Genomic DNA, 8,871 nt, shown 5'->3' on the forward strand with positions numbered 1-8,871 from the left:
CATCCCTCCATCTTTCAGTAATGGCGCCCCAATTTCCTTACTGGAAATGTCTTCTTTCCACACTGGAAATAGTTCAGTGGGACTGTCAGTCTAGGTGCCCCAGACCCTTGGCACAAGACCCAGGCTAAATCAATAGAGTGTACCCTCACTGGAGGTTCTTCTTGTTGATCTTATAACAGCTTTATTGAGGTAAAATTCACAGACCATACGATTTACCCATTTAAAGTGGAAAATTCTGTGGTTTTTAGTATATTCAGATTTGAGCAACCATCACCCCAGTTGATTTTGTAACATTTTCATCATCTCAGAAAGAAATCCTGGGTGGGATAGGGAGGGTGGGAGGGAGATGCAAGAGGGAGGAGATACGGGGATGTATGTATATGTATAGCCGATTCACTTTGTTTTACAGCAGAAACTAACACACCATTGTAAAGCAATTATACTCCAATACAGATGTCAAAAAAAAGAAAGAAAGAAATCCTGGACCCTTTAGCTCTTACCCCTCTACCCTCTTCTGTCCCTCCCCTGCTCCAGTTCTAAGCAAACCCTAATCTACTTTCTGCCTCTGCAGTCTTCCTTTTTCTGGACCTTTAATATGAATGGGATCATATAACATGTGATCTTTTGTGCCTGGCTTTTTTCACTTAGCATAATGTGTTCAAGGGTCATCCATGCTGTAGTATGGATGAGGGCATCATGGCTTTTAATGGCTGTACATATATACCGCATTTTGTTTATCTGTTCTTCAATTGATGGACATTTGTGTTGTTTCCACTTTTTGGCTATTTGTACTAATTCTACTATGAACACTTGCGTACAAGTCTTTGTGTGGCCATATGCTTTCCATTCTCTTGGGTAGATACCTAAGACTGGATTTGCAGGGTCATATAGCCACTCACTTTGAGGAACTGCCAAACTGGTTTTCACAGTGGCTGCACTAATATACATTCTAAAGAGCGAGGCACGAGGCTTCCAATTTCTTTACAATCTCACCAACACTGGTTATTTTCCATTTAAGAAAAAATTATAGCCATCCTAGTATGTGTCTGGTCGTGTCTAGAAGTGGTACCTAATTGTGGTTTTGATTTGCATTTGCCTCATGCCTAATGATATTGAGCATCTTTTCATGAGTTCACTGTCCTTTCTATAACTTTTTGGACAAATGTCAATTCAAATCTTTTGCCCACTTTTTTTTTTATTTGTCTTTTTCTTATTGAGTTGAAAGAGTATTTTTTAAAACATATTCTGGATACTAGCTCCTTATCGGATATATGATTTGTAAATATTTTCTCCAAAGAATTTAATTACGATGCACCGAAGGTTTTAATCATGATGAAGTCTAATTTATCTATTTTTTCTTTGGTTGCTTGTGCTTTTGGTGCCATATATAAGAAGCCATCGCTTAGTCCAAGGTCATGAAGATTTATAACTACGTTTCATTTTCTTCTAGGAATTACATAGTTTTAGCTCTTATGTTTAGACCTTTGATCTATCTTGAGTTGGTTTTCGTATAATATATGGTGTGGGGAAGGGGTCAAAAATCCTTCTTTTCATGTGGCTATTCAGCTGTCCCAGCACCATTCACTGAAATAGCGAATCTATTGACCACAGATGTATGGGTTTATTTCTGACCTCTTAAATCTGTTGCATTGATTTATAGATCTATCTTTATGCCAGTACCACGCTGTCTTGATTACTGCAGTGTTGTCTGAAAACCAGGAAGTGTGTGTCGTCCAACTTTGTTCTTCTCTTTCAAAATTGTTTTCATTATTCTTGATCCCTTGCATTTCCATGTGAATATTAGGATCAGCTTATCCATTTCTGGACATATCTTTTTCCATCCTTTTACTTTCAACTAATTAATGGCTTTCAAACTACAGTGCGTCTCTTGTAGACAGCTTATGGTTGGATAATGTGATTTTTAAGTCAATTGTACTAATTTTTGCCTTTTAATTGTGTTAATCATTTACATTTAATATAATTACTGATAAAGTAGGATTTATGTCTGCCATTTTTCTGTTTGTTTTCTACATTTCTTATGTATTTTTTGTTTCTCAATTCCTCCATTACTGCCTTGTTTTGAGTTAAATATATATGTTATAGTGTACAATTTTTTTCATTGTTATTTATTTTATTCTATATTTTTGAATTATTTTCTTCATGGTTGCCCTGGGGATTACTATTAACATCTTAATCTATAAACGTCTAGTTCAGATTAGTGCGAAGTTAATTTCAATAGTGTACAAAGACTTTGCTTCTTCGTGGCTCTTTTCCCCATATAATATTATCATCAAAAATTGTCTCTTTATACATTTTGTGCCCTTCAACGTGTATTTATAATGATCACATTATGCAGTTGTCCATTAAATCATATAGAATATAAAAGGAGTTACAAACAAAAATACATTTATGCTGTCTTTTGTATTTACCTATGTAGTTATCTTTACTAGTATCCTTTATTTCTTCATGTGGATCCAAGTTACAGTCTAGTTTTCTTTCATTTCAGCCTGAAGGACTTCCTTCATTATTTCCTGTCGGGAAGGTTTGCTTGCAATGATGTCTTTCAGTTTTTGTTTATCTGGGAATGTCTTAATTTCTCCTTCATTTTTGAATGATATATTTTTTTCTGTATACGTAATTCACGGTTGATAGTAGCTTCTTTTGTTTCGTCTTTTTCCCTTTCAGTAAATTCATTTGAAAATGTCATCTCACTGCTTTCTGACCTCCATGGTTTCTGATGAGAAATCAGCTTACCTTATTGGGGATCCCTTGTAAGTGAAGAGTCACTTCTCTCCTGCTCCTTTCAAGATTCTCTCTTTGTCTTTGGGCATAATTCGATTATGCTGTGTCTAGATGTAAATATCTTTGAGAATATTATACTAAGAGTTCCTTGAGCAGATATACAAATGGTCAATAGCACATAACCACATGACCATAATGATGGTCAACGTCATTAGCCATCCGGGAAATGCAAGTCAAAACCAAAATGAGATATCACTTCACACTAAGTAGGATAGAAATAATTAAAAGGTCATATAATAACACGTTGGCGAGGTTGTGAAAAACATTGAAACTCTCATACTCTGCTCGTGGGAATGTAAAATGGCACAGGAGTTTGCAAAACAGTTTGGCGGTTCTCCAAAAAGCTAAACATAGTTATCATATGACCCTGGAATTCCACTCCTAGGTATATACCCATGAGAAATGCAAAGTATGTCCACACAGAAACCTGTACATGAATGTTCATAGCAGCATTAGTCATAATAACCAAAGGGTGGAAAAAACCCAAATGTTCATCAACTGATGAAAGAATTAATAATATGTGGTATATCCATGCAATGGAATATAATTTGGCCATAAAATAAATGGATACTACAACAATGCATGAACCTTGAAAACATTATGCCAAGTGAAAGAAGCCAGTCACAAAGGACTATGTATTATAAGATTCCATTTATATGAAATATTCAAAATACACGAACCCGTAAACAGAAAAGATGTTACTGGTGGCTTAAGGCTGGGCACGGATAGAGAGATTGGGAGGTGATGACTGTGGTGTGGAGGGTTTCTTTCTGGAGTCCTGAAAATATTCCAAAGTTCATTAAGGTGAAAGCTGCAGAGCTCTGTGAATATATTAAGTCATTGATGTGTACACTACAAATGGGCGAATTGTATGGTATATGAATTATATCTCAATAAAGCTGTTTAAAAAAATAGATCAACAAGAAGTGTCTTCGTGAAGGTAGCTTACTAGTTAGTGCTTTGTAATCATAAAATGCTTGGCAATAAGGCCTGGGCTTGAGTCTTTACTGCTCACTAGCTGTGTGACTTTGGGTGAATCACTTTCTCTTTCTGACTCTCGTTTTCCTCATCTGTAAAATGGGGTCAATAATAGTACCTACCTTATAAGGTGATTGTAAGGATTAAATTAAATATTGAATAAAAGGTGATTTCCAAACCTGAATATATGAAGACCCCAAGAACACATCTGTGGACTTCTGAGAATATGTTCCGTGGTCTCAAGTTTGAGAAACACTGCCATTTGCATTGATCACAATCACCAATACCAGTGCTAAAGCAGACACGGAAGCCAAGTATCACAGTTCACTTATGTGTGGTCCCCAAGATCATCCAGAATATACTTACTCATCAAAATCATAGAGAACTCACTGACCCTAACCCCCTTGAGAATATATCCACCGCAACTATAACTCTCATTACTGCTGGAGGGAGTGTAAAGTGTCACAACTACTTTGGACAACTGGTTGGCAATCAGTATACCTACAATGGAATATTATTCAGCCTCATAAAGGAAGGAAGCTCTGACACCGGCTACAACGTGGATGAACCTTGAGGACGTTATGCTAAATGAAACGAGCCAGTCACAGAAAGACAAATATTGATACTACATGATTCCACTTCTGTGAGGTCCCTAGAGTAGTCAAATTCATAGAGACAGAAAGTAGAAGTGTAGGCGCCAGGGGATGTGGGCAGAGAGAAACAGGGAGTTGCTCTTCAATGGGTATAGGGTTTCAACTTTGCAAGATGAAAAACTTCTAGAAATCTATTGTTAACACTACTGAACTACACACTTAAAAATGGTTAAGATGGTAAATTTTATGTTACGGGTTTTAAACCACAATTAATAAAAATAAAACACTTTCGAAAGAAAAGAAAAGGAGTATTTGCCATTGGGCCACAAGAGCCAGAAGAGCTGGCAGCTGGGAAGCCATGGGGTACCAACACAGCCAGCACTGAAGTTTCTTCTGTCTATTTGCTCTGGCATCAGGGTCCAGCTTCTCACCTAAAGTCCAACACAGTGGTCTTCTAGCTTGGTCGCATGTTGGAATCACCTGAGGGGATTTTATATGTTCTGATGTCTGAGCCCCACCCTAGAGATTCTGACCTACTTTATCCAGGGTATGGCGTGGTAATTTAAAAAAACAAAACCAAAAAACAGGTATTTCTCAAATACAGCCACGATGGAGGCCCACTGATCTAGGGAGATTCAGAGCTGGTCTCCTTGGGGACTTGTGATGGGGTTCCCGGGACCGATGCACTTTAAGGGCCTGAAATGAAGTAGCTAGTGGCGACAGACAGAAGGCAGAATCAGCTGAGCTTGGTGATGATTGGAGTGGTTCGGGGGAGTCAAGGGTAACTGCCAGGTTCCTGGTTTGAACGACAGAAAGATGGTAGTGTGAATCAATCCGGTAGGGAAGACTGGCTAGAGGAACAGTATTTGCAGGGGAAGACCATGGATTCAGGTTAGGAGAAGACTTACGGAGCTTGAGATGCCTATTAGAGGTCCAGGTAGGGATGGTGCGTAGGGAATTGGATGTTGTAATCTGGAGCTTGGGGAGAGGTCCACGGCAGCGGTAAATCTGTGTATCATTGAAAGGTATTGGGATTGATGAAATCACCCTGGGGAGGAAGTGTAGAGAGGGAAAAGAGAGCTCAGGACCAGCTTCCTGAGTACTCCAGTACTGGCTTAGGAAACTGAAAAAAAAAACGGTAAAAATAATAACAGCTAATCTTTATTAGAAATTAATTTGTGCAGAGCCCTGTTCTCCAAGCCTGTTCTAAAGGCTTTACTTGTTTTAACTCAACGCTCACAACGACTCTATGAGTTAGGTCGTTGTGATCAGTGTCTAAGTGCGTTTTGGTTTCTGACTGCTTTGTTTGTTTCGTTTTGTTTTTTTCTGGCTGAGCCGTGCAGCATGCAGGATCTTAGTTCCCCGACCAGGGATCGAACCCACGCCCCCTGCATTGGAAGAGCAGAGTCTTAACCACTGGACTACCAGGGAAGTCCCATGGTTTTTGACTGCTGAGAGCTTTCAAGCCCCATTCCTCCTCCTTTCCCTTTGGCCCCATATCTGAGCAAGTTCAGTGCTCTGTCCTGGGCACCAGTGGGAATTTCAAACCATGAAAGGCCCAGCCTCCGCACACAAATTCCCACCCCAGCTCCACCCCGTCTCACCACAATAAAAACCTGAAGCCATCCACCATCACCTCACTGCTGTTTTGCCCTAAACTGAACCTGAGCCCTTCACCTTGGGGAATCTTTGTGCTGTTCACTGTGTGAGTAATCGACTATATTAGTTTCCCGTGGATGCTATAACAAACTACCGCAAACCTGGTGGCGTAAACAGTAGAAATGTATTTTCTTACAGTTCTGGAGTCTGAAATCAGTTTCACTTGCCTGAAATTAAGTGGTTAGCAGGACCACACTTCCTCCGGAAGCTCCAGGACAGAATCTGTCCTCAGCATCTTTCAGCCTCTGGTGGCTGCCAGCATTCCTTGACTTGTGGCTGCATCCTCAAAAAACTAGAACCTTCAAATCTTTCTCTGTTCCATCTCCATATTGCCTCCTCCTCTGTGTGTGTGTGTCACCTTTGTCTCCCTCTGACAAGGATACGTGTGACTGCATTTAGGGCTCACCTAAATGGCCCACCTAAAGATAATCCAGGGTAATGTCTTCATCTCAAGATCCTTAACTTCATCACATCCACAAAGATCCTTTCTTCAAATAAGGTAACATTTCCAGGTCCAAGGGATTAGGGCCTGATGTCTCAAGGAGCCATTTTTCAGCCTACCACCCATGCATTCGTGCATCCTTGTGTGGAAGAAGCCTGTCCAGTATCCAGCAGGGGATAGCAGGCTTCCAAATAAAACAGCAATATTCTTCCCGATTCACAGATGACCGGAATGAGGGAACTGAGGAGCTTGCGGAAGCGAGGGAAGATGTGTTGTTTGGTTTTGTTTCTGCCCACAGGACTACTCCCTCATTACCTGAAAAAAAACTCCTGGATCCTTAATAGTGATCAGGCAAGAAGTGAAAAGGCCATCTGTAGTGCAGTTTGCTGGCCTGGAAGTATTGGAGGAAAAGAAAAGAAAAATGCAAGACCCAAAGGAGCATGCCAATTCCTCAGTATAGAATGAGCTGATTGTAACCATTACCGCTGAGCAGAGCGAATACCTTGAACGCCTGCAGGGAGCTAGCAAGTAACTCCAAAGCTACAGTAGCTGTTCAGACCTGTTTACATGGAATTAAAGCCACAGTCGTTATCCATCACCCTACTTTCAGCGAGCAGCACATACTCAATTCACATCGGTAGTTACCTTGACAGTAGTTACTCTGATGTCGTTTTTCATAATTATCAGGCTGACTTTGACGTTTGTTCTTCACAGTTCCTTACCAGTTTCCCCTGACAGTTTATCCAGCACGTATGGTTAGTTGTATCTTTTGACATTCCTCAGTGAAGTTGGGTTAAGTTCAGTTTCCCCACAGAAGTTAGAAGATCCGGGTTCAAGTCCTGGTTCTGCCACTCTTGCTGAGCAACATGGACCAAATCCCTCCTGCTCTCTGGGTTTCAGATGTTGCATCTGAAAAAGAAGGGAGGTGTATGGCCCTTTTCAAAAGCACACAATTCTTTATAGTGGCTGAAGCATCCTGGACCTTCCCCGAAGACAAATGATCTAAAAGGCAACTCAAACCACAGTACCACTGACCCACACAGGAGGCTGCTGCCTTTGCAGCGTCTCACGTTGGTCCTGAATTCTAAGACGTGGCATTGGGCAAAGAAAGGTCATCATTCTTCTTTGCAATGACTGTAACAGAGCTCATTCTTGGCAATTACTGTAGATGGGAAGGAGAAAATTCTTTCATGATGAACAAAAGCTTTTGTGTCTCCTCCAAGCAGTGGAAAACTGCCTAGATGGACACACTAAACCACCCTGATGGGAGACTTTGGAATGTCTAATTTGAAAAACAGGCACGTGGCAAGCCAATGAAGGCTTCTGCTTCCCTTCATCTCCATCTCTTTGCTTCTCCCCTACTTGTTCCACTGTGCCAAAATTGAACCGTCTTTTCTCCAGAAACTTTAAAAGTTTACCATAATCATTTTTATTGGTTTTAAGCAATTACTAAATTAATCAGCAAAATAGTACAGCCAGATAACCAGCTTAATGTGCTCCTGGGGTAGACAGCCTTTAAAGAGGCTCTTTATTCCATAACAGCTAACCCATTTCCCTCTAGGATAAAACAGTGGGGACACGGGCTTTGAGCCTGATAAAGTCAGGCTGTCATCCCAAGTCTATTATTTCCTGTGTGACTTTGGGCAAGTTGTTAACTTTTCTGGCCCTCCATTTCCTCATCTATAAAATCAGTCTCATAATAGCTACACCCTACGGTAAGTGGGTTACGTGGATTCTATCCCTTAATGCTCACAGTAGCTTCTGAGGTGGCCGTCATCTGCCTTTACTGTGAGGATTAAGTGAGATAACTCAGGCAGGCAAGCAGCATGCAGTAGGGTGCTCAAGAAAATGGTGACCAGTTACCTCCGTGCGCTCAGCTTTGTGCCAGGTACGATAGAGGAAGTCAAGAAGTATTTACTCACTAAACATGAATTGAGCACCTACCATGTATTCATTTTAAAAGTAGAGGGAGAATGTTCAGAGAAAGTACACAACTCAGTTTCTCAATCTTGACTGGTGGTCTTCTGTTAGGAAGGGTTTGGATGAGGTTGGATTAAATACCCCTACTGGCCAGATAGCCTCCAAGTGTCATAGGTTTCTCTCCCGTATTTCCTAGTTCAGAGCTCAGGGCCACAAACTGGGATTTGATCCTCTGGTGGGGGTGGGGTTGTGGAGGAAGCATCCCTGGCATTGCTGATGAGGCTGGATAGAAACCAAAGCAGAGGCGGAAAAGATTTGCGCCATTCAAGTGGTCTCTGCAAGAGAAGCCAGGGGCTTGCACTCCCTCCTGAACAGAATGGCCTTTCCCCGAGTTGGCCCCGGTCCACTGACTCTCCCTCCCACATCCCCGTCTGTCGCACATGCTCCCTGCAGACCTTGCCAGACTCCCACTCTTTG

This window comes from Grampus griseus (genome assembly GCF_964374135.1).
Source record: "Grampus griseus genome assembly, chromosome: X".
Taxonomy (NCBI): domain Eukaryota; kingdom Metazoa; phylum Chordata; class Mammalia; order Artiodactyla; family Delphinidae; genus Grampus; species Grampus griseus.